Source organism: Gorilla gorilla, chromosome 6 (genome assembly GCF_029281585.2).
Source record: "Gorilla gorilla gorilla isolate KB3781 chromosome 6, NHGRI_mGorGor1-v2.1_pri, whole genome shotgun sequence".
Classification (NCBI taxonomy): Eukaryota; Metazoa; Chordata; class Mammalia; order Primates; family Hominidae; genus Gorilla; species Gorilla gorilla.
This window is the reverse complement of record NC_073230.2, coordinates 74,102,452-74,116,209: the sequence shown is the minus strand read 5'-3', so window position 1 is coordinate 74,116,209 and position 13,758 is coordinate 74,102,452. Positions and strand designations below refer to the sequence as shown.

Genomic DNA, 13,758 nt, shown 5'->3' with positions numbered 1-13,758 from the left:
TTGGGTCCAGTGATATGGCATAATTCCCAATATATGCATTGCCTGGGGAAAAAGGCAAGTCATGGCACCTAGGTGCTGAGTATAGTGATATGTCATCATTTCCTCTTTTGGCAAGATTCAAGCAGAATGGGGGGTCACATCGCCTAGGCGATGAATGAAAAGTTGTGTCATAATACCCCGGTGGGCAAAGCCAATGCAAGAGAGTAGCATTACCTAGGTTTGTGATCGAGCCCCATGTCACAATACACAATTTATGCCGGGCCCAGGCAAGAGAAGAGAGTTACATTACCTAGGTGCTGGGTTCAGCAATCCATCACAATTTTCTCATGAGCAGAGCCCAAGCAGTAGAGAAGAGTCACATCACCTATTTGCTGGGCCCAGAGATATTTCATAGTCTCTTCTGTGAGCAAAGTCCATGTAAGAGAAGAGAGTTACATCAAATAGTTGATGGGCCCAGAGATATGTCACAATGCCCCATGTTGGCAGAGTCTACTAAGAAGACACATCGTTCTGATGCTGAGCTAAGAAATATGTCACAATGTCTTCAAGGGTGGGTCCAAGGCAAAAGTGTCACATCACCTTCATTTTGAGGACAGCAATAAGTCAAAATCTCCCTTGTGGGTAGAACCTAAGAAGAAGAAAAAATTCACAATAGCTAGGTGCAGGGTTCAGCAATAGGTAAAAAGCCCCTTCTGAGCAGAAACCAGGCAGGAAAAGGGAGTCAGAACACCTGAGTGATGAGTGCTGAGATATGTCACAACACTCCCTGTAAAAACGGCCCAGGCAGAGGAGTCACATCACCCGGGTCTTGGACACTGCAATATGTCAAAATGGTCAATGTGGGCAGGGCACAGGCAGAAGAGTCACATAACCTGGGCTCAGAGGCCAAGCAATATGTCACAAATGTCCTCTCTGTGGGCAGCTCCAAGGCAGGAGTATAGATCACATCACCTGAGTTTTGGGCCCAGAGAAATATTAAAATTCCATCTGTGGGCGTGCCCTAGGAAGGGAAGTCAAATCAGTCAGATACTAGGCACAGGCATGTGTCACAACCACACCTGTAGGAAAGTCCAGGGATGAGATGAACAATCCCACACATGTTCCAGCTTTAGGTGTGAGAGTCAACACCTTGTGTGTGATTGGTCTAAGCACATGAGTAAAAGTCTTTTTTAAATTTTTTTATTTTAGTTTTATTTATTTATTTATTGAGATGGAGTCTTACTCTGTCACCCAGGCTGAAGTGCAATGGCACGATCTTGGCTCACTGCAACCTCCGCCTCCCAGGTTCAAGTGATTCTCCTGCCTCAGCCTCCTGAGTAGCTGGGATTGCAGGCACTCACCACTACGTCCGGCTAATCTTTGTATTCTTAGTAGAGACACGGTTTCACCATGTTAGTCAGGCTGGTCTCGAACTCCTGACCTCAGGTGATCTGCCCGCCTCTGCCTCCCAAAGTGTTGGTTTACAGGCGTGAGCCACCGCATCCAGCTATGAGTAAGAATCTTAATGGTAAACTTAATCTCTGCATGAGAGTCTCAATTCCTCCTGTGACCTCCTTAGTAGAGTCACAGCCTCACACATGTGCTGAATCTTGGTCTGAGGGTCACCGACTCACATGTGGACCAAATCCATGCGTGAGTCAATTTTCAGCTGGACATGGTGGCTCATGTCTATAATCCAAGCACTTTGAGAGGCCAAGGTGGGTGGATCATTTGAGGCCAGGAGTTTGAGACCAGCCTGGCCAACATGGTAAACCTCCCTCTCTACTAAAAATACAGAAATTAGCCGGGTGTGGTGGCATATGCTTGTAATCACAGCTACTTGGGTGGCTAAGGCACAAGAATCGCTTGACCCTGGGAGGCAGAGTTTGTACTGAGCTGAGACCGTGCCAGTGCACTCCAGCCTGGATGAGAGAACAAGACTCTGTCTCAAAAAGAGAGAGAGAGAGAGAGAGTCAATTCTCCAGATTTTGACTGTTTCTGGGTGGAAGATTCAGAACCTCAAAAATGGGTTGTGTTCATGTGGAAGGATGCCAGTTTTTACTACAGTGTAGCTGCACAGGAGTGTCACAATCTCAACTCTGTGCTGAGCTCTGTGAGAACACTCCCTTTATCACCCAAGAGCTTTATACAGAATGCATGAGAGTTGTAATTTGGTCTGAGATCTTTGTGCAGGCCCCATGATCATACCTGTGGCTCTAAGCCCATGTATAAGAGTAAATACCTTTCCAATTGGCTAGTTTCTTTTTCTTTGTTTCTTTGTTTCTTTCTTTCTTTTTTTTTCTGGGTTGGGGGGTGGTGGGGATACAGTCTTACTCTATCACCCAGGCTGGAGTACATCTCAGCTGACTGCAACCTCCGTCTCCTGGGTTCAAGCAACTCTCCAGCCTCAGCCTCCTGAGTAGCTGTGATTACAGGCACATGCCACTATGCCCAGCTAATTTTTGTGTTTTTAGTAGAGATGGGTTTTTGCCACATTAGCCTGGCTGGTCTCAAACTCCTGACCTCTGGTGATCTGCCCACCTCGGCCTCTCAAAGTGCTGGGATTACAGGTGTGAGCCACCATGCCCAGCCTAATTAGCTAGCTTCTGATAAAAGAGTTCACACTTACCTATGACCTGGATTTAAAAATAAGTTGCCATTTCAACTGTGGCTGGATGTTCACATGTGAGAGTCAAAAATTCAGCTGCATACTGCATCTATGTGTGAGATTCAAGACTTAACCAATTTGTTCTTTTCATGTGTGAGGGTGACAATCCTAACATTCAGCTGGGTGTGCATGCAAAAAAGACAATCTCACCTTTGTGCTTGGCCCTGTGATGACACTCTCTGTATCGCTGAAGGGCATTATGTAACATGTGAGAGTGGTAATCCCGTATAACTTTTTTTTTTTAAGATGAAGTTTCACTCTGTTGCCAGGCTGGAGTGCAGTGGCGCGATCTCGGCTCACTGCAATCTCCACCTCCCAGGTCCAAGCGATTCTGCTGCCTCAGCTTCCCAAGTAGCTGGGACTACAGGCATGTGCCACCATGCCCAGCTAATTTTTATATTTTTAGTAGAGACGGGGTTTCACCATTTTGGCCAGGACGGTTTTGATCTCTTGACCTCAGGAGATTGCCCGTATCGGTCTTCCAAAGTACTGGGATTACAAGCATGAGCCACTGCGCCCAGCTCCCATAACTTTTTTTTTTTTTCTTGAGTTGGAGTCTCGCTCTGTCGCCCAGGCGGGAGTGCAGTGGTGCAATCTCAGCTCACTGCAACCTCCGCCTTCCGGGTTCAAGCAATTCTCTGCCTCAACCTCCCAAATAGCTGGGATTACATGCGCCCGCCACCACGCCCAGCTAATTTTTGTATTTTTATTAGAGATGGGGTTTCACCATCTTGGCCAGGCTGGTCTTGAACTCCTGACCTCATGATCCACCCGCCTTGGCCTCCCAAAGTGCTGGGATTACAGACCTGAGCCACCGCGCCAGGCTGCCCATAACTTTTATATAAAGAGGAGACCCAGGGTCTTACCCGTTACACTAAGCCTCAGTACAAGAGACAGCATTGCTCATATTGGCAGGCTCAAGGAACAAAAGTCATCATCATACCTCTGAGCTTGGACAAGATATATATCAGAATTCCAGCTGTGGGTAGAGAGTAAGCAGGAGAGTAAGTTTACCTGGGTGCTGGGAAAAAGACGTGTTACAATATTCCCTGAGGACTGGCACCAGGAGAGTCACATCATCTGGGTACCAGGCCAGGGAAATGTCACAATTCCTTCTGGAAATCAGGGCAAAGAAAGCAGAGTCACAATACCTGCATGCTGGGCCCATTGATATGTCACAATGCTCCCTGTAGGCAATACCCAGGCAGGAAAGACACATTGTCTCAATCGTGAACCCAGCAATATGTCACAATCTTCCTTATAGGCAGGATGCAGGCAGAACAGGAGAGTCACATCTCAGTGACAGATGCAGGGATACTTTACAATGCCCCCTGCTGGCAGGGCCAAGGCAGGAGTCTTAAATCCCATTCATGTAGGGCTCAGCCATAGGACTCAATACCCGATATATGCAAGGTGCAGGCAAATAAGACAGTCACATCACACCTAGGTGTTGGGTCAAGTGACACGCTCCAATCCCCTTTTTTGTCAGGGCCCAGGCAGAAGGAAAGAGTCACATCACCTAGGTGATGAACAAAATAACATGTCATAATACCCTCGCGGGCAAAGCACAGGCAAGGGTTGCACCACCTAGGTTTTGATCCCAGCCATATGTCACAATGTAAAATGTATGCAGGGCCCAGGCAGGAGAGGAGAGTCACATCACCTAGCCTCTTGGCCCAGTGATACATCACAATTCCTTGGACAGAACCCAAGCAGTAGAAGAGAGTCACATCATCACCTAGGTGCTGGGTCCAGCAATATGTCACAATACACCCTAAGGGGAGGGCCCAGGCAGGAGAGTCACATCACCTAGGTGAGAGGCCCAGAGGTATATCACAATGCATCCTGCATTAAGGCTAAGGAAGAAGAAAAAGAAAGTCATAAAGCCTATGGGATAGACCAAGTTATATTTCACAATCACCCTAGTGAGCATGGTTGAGGCATGAGTGGACAGTCACATGATGTAGGTGCTGAGCCAAGTAATTTGTCACAATCCCCTCTGTGATTAGGGACCAGGTAGGAGAAAAAAGTCAAATCACCTGGGTGATGGATGCAGAGATATGTCACAATATGCCCTGTAGGCAGGGCTCTGACAAGAGAGTAACATCACTTTGGTGTTGGATTCAGAAATATGTCACAATGCCCCATGTAAGCACGGCACAAGCAGGAGAGTCAGAAAAATTGAATGCGAGGCCTGGTGATATTTTATAATTTCCACTGTGGACAGATTCAAAGAAGAAAAGGAGACTCACATAATCTAGGCTATGGGCCCAGTGATATATCATCATTAGCTCTATTGACAGGAACCAGGCAAGAGTATCACATCACCTTTGTGCTAGGTCACTTCACCTAGGAGATGAACAGCAATATATTACTCTTTCTTCTCTGGGCATGGCCCAGGCAAGAGAGGAGAATCACATTACTTAGGTACTGGGCCCAGAGATATGTCATCAAATTTCTTTTTTTCTTTTTTTTTTTTTTTTTGAGACGGAGTCTCATTCTGTTGCCCAGACTGGAGTGCAGTGGCAAGATCTCGACTCACTGCAACCTCTGCCTTCCAGGTTCAAGCGATTCTCCTGCCTCAGCCTCCTGAGTAGCTGGGACTACAGGCGCACGACACCACACCCGGCTAATTTTTGTATTTTTAGTAGAGACGGGGTTTCACCATGTTAGCCAGGGTGGTCTCAATCTCCTGACCTTGTGATCCACCTGCCTCAGCCTCCCAAAGTGCTGGGATTACAGGCTTGAGCCACCGCACCAGGCCAACACCACATTTCTCATGAGCAAAGACATGGTAAGCAGGGAGAGTCAAATTAAATAGTTGATGGTCCCGGAGATATGCCACAATGCCCCCATGTGGGCAGGGTTCAAATATGAGACACACATCACCTTGGTGCTGGTAACAGTAATATGTTACAATGCCTTCTGAGGGCAATGCTTAGGAAAAAGAGTAACATTATGATCATGTTGGGCCCAGCATGATGTCACAATCTCCCCAGCAAGCAAAACCTCAGAAGAGAAGAGTCACATCAGCTAGGTACTGGGCCAAGCCATATGTTACATTTTCCCCTGTGAGCCAGGACCAGATAGTCACATCAGTTGGGTGATAGGCCCATGATATGTCACAATTTTTGTATAGGTAGGGCTTAGGCAAGAAAGTTAAATCAAATAGGCATAGGACCAAGTGATATGTTACAGTGCAGTATCAAGGCGTGAGAGGAGACACATCACCCGGGTGCAAGTCTCAATGAAGTCAAAATGCCCTCTGTGGGCAGTGCTACGGAAGGAAAATAGAGTCACATGACCTAGGTTCTGTGTCCAGTTACATGTCACAATCTCATACGTGGGCTGGGTCAAGGCAGTAGAGTCAAATCACTCAGGTGTTGCACTGGGGCCTATGTAGCAATAACACCTGCAGAAAGGTCCAGGGATGAGATTAACAATTTCACACGTGTCACAGTTCTATGTATAAGAGTTAACATCTCCTGTGTGGTGGTTCTAAGTGCACGAGTTACAATTTCAATGGCTGACAGAATCCATGCTTGAGAGCCCCATTTTGTCCTGTGCACTGTGTCTTTTTAGTGGAGACGCAGCCCCACAGGTGTGCTGAATCTTAATCTGAGTGTCATAAACCCATCTGTGGAACAGATCCAAGTATAAGAGTCAATTTTCCAACTTTCAACCACCTCAGGGCGTGAGATTTAGGACCTCAACAGTGGGCTGTGTTCATGTGGGAGAAAGACAATCTTTACAGTCACCTAGGTGTGCATATGAGTGTCAAAATCTCACTTGTGTGCTGGGCCCTATTAGAATACTTTCTGTACCACCTGAGGGCTTTATAAAACATGCATGAGAGTCCACTTTTGCTCTGATTCCTTCGTGCTGGAAAGGACCCATGACTGTACCTGCAGCCCTAAGCCCAAGTATGAGAGTCAACATCTTTCCTATTGACTGTGTCCAGAAAGGAGAGTCCTCACCTGCTTATAAGCCTAAACCCAACTTATAGGCAGGTGAGGACTCTCCTATCTGGACACAGTCAACAGGAAATGAGTAACCATTCCAATTGTGGCTTGTTTTCCAGATATGACAGTTACAATTCAAACTGTGGACTGTGTTCGTGTGTGAGTTTCAGGACCTCAGCAGTAGGCTATGTTTATGTCTGAGGGTAAAAATTCTAACGGCTGGTGAAATGCACATATAATAACACAATCTCACTTGTGTTCTGGGATCTGCAAGAACACTGTAGTACCCAAATGTTCTATATGATATAGGAGAGTGGTAACTTATTATGACCTTTCTACAAAGAGGAGACCCATGATCGTACTCGTTTCCCTAAGCCTAAATATAATAGAAGGTATTTCTCCTATTGGTTGGTTCAAGGTATAATAGTCATTATTGCACCTGTGGGCTGAAACAAGATATATGTCACAATCCCTCCTCTCAGTAAGAAGTGAGCAGGACAGCCACATCACCTAAGGTGCTAGGCCATGAATATTTCACAACCTTTCCTGAAAGCAGGGACCAAACAGGAGAGTCACATCATTTCTATGTGTGGCAGAGAATACTTTAAAATCTCTTGTTGAAAGAAATGCAAGGATACCTAGGAATTGAACTCAGCTCTGCACCAAGCAGACCTAATAGACATCTACAGAACTCTCCACCCCAAATTAACAAAATATACACTTTTTTCAGCACCACACCACACCTATTCCAAAATTGACCACATAGTTGGAAGTAAAGCACTCCTCAGCAAATGTAAAAGAACAGAAATTATAACAGACTGTCTCTCAGACCACAGTGCAATCAAACTAGAACTCAGGATTAAGAAACTCACTCAAAACCGCTCAACTACATGGAAACTGAACAACCTGCTCCTGAATGACTACTGGGTACATAACGAAATGAAGGCAGAAATAAAGATGTTATTTGAGACCAACGAGAACAAAGACACAACATACCAGAATCTCTGGGACACATTCAAAGCAGTGTGTAGAAGGAAATTTATAGCACTAAATGCCCACAAGAGAAAGCAGGAAAGATCCAAAATTGACACCCTAACATCACAATTAAAAGAACTGGAAAAGCAAGAGCAAACACATTCAAAAGCTAGCAGAAGGCAAGAAATAACTAAAATCAGAGCAGAACTGAAGGAAATAGAGACACAAAAATCCCTTCAAAAAATTAATGAATCCAGGAGCTGGTTTTTTGAAAGGATCAACAAAATTGATAGACCGCTAGCAAGACTAATAAGGAAGAAAAGAGAGAAGAATCAAATAGATGCAATAAAAAATGATAAAGGGGATATCACCACCGATCCCACAGAAATACAAACTACCATCAGAGAATACTACAAACACCTCTATGCAAATAAACTAGAAAATCTAGAAGAAATGGATAAATTCCTCGACACATACACCCTCCCAAGACTGAACCAGGAAGAAGTTGAATCTCTGAATAGACCAATAACAGGCTCTGAAATTGTGGCAATAATCAATAGCTTACTAACAAAAAAGAGTCCAGGACCAGATGGATTCACAGCCGAATTCTACCAGAGGTACAAGGAAGAACTGGTACCATTCCTTCTGAAACTATTCCAATCAATAGAAAAAGAGGGAAATCTCCTTAACTCATTTTATGAGGCCAGCATCATCGTGATACCAAAGCCGGGCAGAGACACAACCAAAAAAGAGAATCTTAGACCAATATCCTTGATGAACATTGATGCGAAAATCCTCAATAAAATACTGGCAAACTGAATCCAGCAGCACATCAAAAAGCTTATTCACCATGATCAAGTGGGCTTCATCCCTAGGATGCAAGGCTGGTTCAATATACGCAAATCAATAAATGTAATCCAGCATATAAACAGAACCAAAGACAAAAACCACATGATTATCTCAATAGATGCAGAAAAGGCCTTTGACAAAATTCAACGACCCTTCATGCTAAAAACTCTCAATAAATTAGGTATTGATGGGACGTATCTCAAAATAATAAGAGCTGTCTATGACAAGCCCACAGCCAATATCATACTGAACGGGCAAAAACTGGAAGCATTCTCTTTGAAAACTGGCACAAGACAGGGATGCCCTCTCTCACTACTCCTATTCAACATAGTGTTGGAAGTTCTGGCCAGGGCAGTTAGGCAGGAGAAGGAAATAAAGGGTATTCAGTTAGGAAAAGAAGAAGTCAAATTGTCCCTGTTTGCAGATGACATGATTGTATATCTAGAAAACCCCATTGTCTCAGCCCAAAATCTCCTTAAGCTGATAAGCAACTTCAGCAAAGTCTCAGGATACAAAATCAATGTGCAAAAATCACAAGCATTCTTATACACCAATAACAGACAGAGAGCCAAATCATGAGTGAACTCCCATTCACAATTGCTTCAAAGAGAATAAAATATCTAGGAATCCAACTTACAAGGGATGTGAAGGACCTCTTCAAGGAGAACTACAAACCACTGCTCAATGAAATAAAAGAGGATACAAAGAAATGGAAGACCATTCCATGCTCATGGGTAGGAAGAATCAATATCGTGAAAATGGCCATACTGCCCAAGGTAATTTATAGATTCAATGCCATCCCCATCAAGCTACCAATGACTTTCTTCACAGAACTGGAAAAAACTACTTTAAAGTTCATATGCAACCAAAAAAGAGCCCGCATCGTCAAGTCAATCCTAAGCCAAAAGAACAAAGCTGGAGGCATCACGCTACCTGACTTCAAACTATACTACAAGGCTACAGTAACCAAACAGCATGGTACTGGTACCAAAACAGAGATACAGATCAATGGAACAGAACAGAGCCCTCAGAAAGAATGCCGCATATCTACAACTATCTAATCTTTGACAAACCTGACAAAAACAAGCAATGGGGAAAGGATTCCCTATTTAATAAATGGTGCTGGGAAAACTGGCTAGCCATATGTAGAAAGCTGAAACTAAATCCCTTCCTTACACCTTATACAAAAATTAATTCAACATGGATTAAAGACTTAAATGTTAGACCTAAAACCATAAAAACCCTAGAAGAAAACCTAGGCAATACCATTCAGGACATAGGCGTGGGCAAGGACTTCATGTCTAAAACACCAAAAGCAATGGCAACAAAAGACAAAATTGACAAATGGGATCTAATTAAAGAGCTTCTGCACAGCAAAAGAAACTACCATCAGAGTGAACAGGCAACCTACAAAATGGGAGAAAATTTTCACAACCTACTCATCTGACAAAGGGCTAATATCCAGAATCTACAATGAACTCAAACAAATTTACAAGAAAAAAACAAACAACCCCATCAAAAAGTGGGTGAGGGATATGAACAGACACTTCTCAAAAGAAGACATTTATGCAGCCAAAAAACACATGAAAAAGTGCTCACCATCACTGGCCATCAGAGAAATGCAAATCAAAACCACAATGAGATACCATCTCACACCAGTTAGAATGGCAATCATTAAAAAGTCAGGAAACAACAGGTGCTGGAGAGGATGTGGAGAAATAGGAACACTTTTACACTGTTGGTGGGACTGTAAACTAGTTCAACCATTGTGGAAGTCAGTGTGGCGATTCCTCAGGGATCCAGAACTAGAAATACCATTTGACCCAGCCATCCCATTACTGGGTATATACCCAAAGGACTATAAATCATGCTGCTATAAAGACACATGCACATGTATGTTTATTGCGGCACTATTCACAATAGCAAAGTCTTGGAACCAACCCAAATGTCCAACAATGATAGAATGGATTAAGAAAATGTGGCACATATACACCATGGAATACTATGCAGCCATAAAAAAGATGAGTTCATGTCCTTTGTAGGGACATGGATGAAATTGGAAATCATCATTCTCAGTAAACTATCGCAAGAACAAAAAACCAAACACCGCATGTTCTCACTCATAGGTGGGAATTGAACAATGAGAACACGTGGACACAGGAAGGGGAACATCACACTCTGGGGACTGTTGGGGGGTGGGGGGAGGGGGGAGGGATAGCATCAGGAGATATACCTAATGCTAAATGACGAGTTAATGGGTGCAGCACACCAGCATGGCACATGTATACATATGTAGCTAACCTGCACGTTGTGCACATGTACCCTAAAACTTAAAGTATAATAATAATAAAATTTAAAAAATAAATAAAGCAACGCAGAAGAAGCAGAATCATTTCATCTGGGTGCTAGGCCCAGCAATATGTCACAGTGCTCCCTGTAGGAAAGGCCCAGGCAGGAGAGATACGTCTATTGGTTGCTGCATGCAGAAATGTGTCAGAATTTTTCTTGTTGGCAAAATGCAGGCAGAAATGAAGAGTCACAATTTTTAGGTGATGGATGCAATTTTTAGGGGATGGATGGATTTCACAAGGCTCCCTGCAGGCAGGGCTCAAGCAGGATACTCACATTCCCTAGGTTCTGGGTCTAGCAATACGTCATAGTACCAAAAATATGTCGGGCAAAGCAAAAAGAGGGGAGTTACATCATCTAGGATTTTGGTCCACCAATATGTCAAAGATATTGTTTGGCTCTGTGTCTCCATCCAAGTCTCATCTTGAAGTGTAATCTTTATAATTCCCACACGTCAAGGGAGGGACCAGGTTGAGGTAATTAAATGAGGTGGTGGTTTTTTCCATGCTGTTCTCATGATAGTGAGTTCTCACAAGATCTGATGGTTTTATAAGGGACTCTTCCTTCTTTGCTCAGAATTTCTCCTTCCTGCCAACTTGTAAAGAAGGTGCCTTGCTTTTCCTTTGCCTTACACCATAATTGTAAATTTCCTGAGGCCTCTCCAGTCATGCTGAAATGCGAGTCAATTCAACCTCTTTCCTTTATAAATTACCTAGTTTTGGGCAGTTCTTTATAGCAGTATGAGAATGGACTAATAAAGTCACAATCCCCTTTTGGCCATGCCCAGGTAAGAGAGAAGAGTCACATCTTCTAGGTGATGAACAAAAATATATGACAGAATGCCCCTGTGTGTAGGCCCTATGCAGAAAAGTCACAAAACCTAGGTGTTGGCCTCAGTCCTATATCACAATATGCAATGTATGCAAGGTTCAGGCAGTAAAAGAGAGTCACATCACCTGGATCTGAGCCCAGTAATATGTCAAAATCCCTCATTGGACAAAGCCCAAACAATAGAAGAGTCATATTACCTTGGTGGTGTGCCTAATGATACGTCACAATTCTTTCTTGGTCAGAGCCCAATCAGTAGAAGAGAGTCAATTCACACAGGTTCTGTGTTCAGCAACATGTCATAATACCCTTTGAGGAGAGGGCTCATGCAGGAGAGTCACATTACCTGAGTGACAGGCCCAGATATATGTCACAATTTCCCCTTTGGGGAGGGCTCAGAAACAAAGGGAGAGTCACATAACCTAGGGGCTGGGCCCAGCTATATGTCACAATCACCCCAGTTGGCAGAGCCCAGGCATAACAGAAATGTCATATCATGTAGTTGCTTACCCAAGAGATGTGTCACAATTTTCACTGTGAATAGGTCCCCAGAAGAGTCACATTATCCAGGTGATGGATCCAGAGATATGTTACAATGTTCCCTGTGGGTAGAACTCAGAAAAAGAGGAAAATTACATAACATAAAGGCTGAGTTTAGCTATGTCAGTTATCTCAGTGGGCAGGCCCAAGGCATGAGAGAAAAATCACATCATTAGTAAGTGCAAGGCCCGGTGAAATGTCACAATACTTACTGTGTACAGGACACAGGAAGAAGAGGAGAGTCACGTCATTTAGGTGATGGGCCCAGAGTTAAGTCACAATGGGTTTTGTGGGGAGGGACCAGGCAGAAGAATCATGTCATCTCTCTGCTGGGCCCAGAAGTAAGTCACTTTCTCTTCTGTGAGCACCATCCAGGCAGAAAAGGGAGTCACATCACCTAGGTGCTGGGCCCAGAGTTATGTCCAGCCTTGGCCTCCCAAAGTGCTGGGATTTGCCTCTCCTACAGGCAAAGCCAAGGTAAGAGAAGAGAGTAACATCAAATAGTAAATGGGCCCAGAGATATGTCACAATAGCCCCTGTGTGCAGGCTCCAGGCAGGAGACTCACATCACCTTGGTGCTGGGCCCAGCAGTACGTCACAGTGAACTTCAGAGTTCAGGGCCAAGGCAAAAGTGTAACTACACCTTGGTGTTAGGCCCAGTGATATGTCACAATCTTCCCTGTTGGTAGAACCTAGGAAAAAGAGAAGAGTCACATCAGCTAGGTGCTGGGCCCAGCAGTAGGTCACAATCTCCTCTGTAAGGACCAGGCAGGGGAAGAGAGTCACGTTGCCTGACTGACAGGTGCAGAGGTATATAACATGATGTCCCCATTAAGCAGGACTGAGGCAGGAAAGTTACATCATTTGGGTGTTGAACGTAGCAATATGTCACAATTTTTTTTTTTTTTTGAGACAGAGCCTTGCTCTGTTGCCCAGGCTGGAGTGAGGTGGCACGATCTCAACTCACTACAACCTCCGCCTCCTGGGTTCAAGCAATTCTCATTCCTCAGCCTCTTGAGTAGCTGGGATTACAGGTGCGTGCCACCATGCCCAGTTAATTTTTGTATTTTTAGTAGAGACGGAGTTTCACCATGTTGGCAAGGCTGGTCTCAAACTCCTGACCTTTTGATCCACCCACCTTGGCCTCCCAAAGTGCTGGGATTACAGGCATGAGCCACTGCACCCAGCCAATATTTTACAATTATTCCTGGGGACAGGGCACAGGCAGAAGCCATCTAGTACCAAGATGCAGAACCCAGCAACATGTCACAATACCCCTGTTAGCAGTGCCAAAGCAGGAGGGGAGGCCCACATAACCTTGGTGCAAAGCCCAGAGATATAGCAAAATGCCCCTGTGGGCAATACCAAGGCAGGAGAGTAATGACACATCACGTAGGTTCTGAGTTAAGCAATATGTCGCAATTCCACCTGTTGTGCCCAGCTAGGAAAGTCAAATCACTCAGGTATTGGGCAAAGAAATATTTTACAATCACACCTGCATAAAGGTCCAGGGATAAAATTAACAATTATGTACATGTCCCGGTCCTAGGTATTAGAGTCGATACCTCCTGTATGTAAGGTCCAAGTACATGAGTCACAATTTCAACA

At 44.4% G+C, this 13,758-nt stretch overlaps 1 long non-coding RNA gene across 1 annotated transcript; it reads right to left on the bottom strand.

Annotated features, from left to right (window-relative positions):
- Nucleotides 1–441: 441 nt before the first annotated feature.
- On the bottom strand, nt 442–12,835 carry LOC129523658 (uncharacterized). Its single transcript, XR_008667229.1, has 3 exons — nt 12,363–12,835; nt 12,121–12,224; nt 442–628 (listed from the first exon to the last, which is right to left on the bottom strand). It is a non-coding gene; the product is annotated as an uncharacterized lncRNA (long non-coding RNA).
- Between the last annotated feature and the right edge of the window lie 923 nt (nt 12,836–13,758).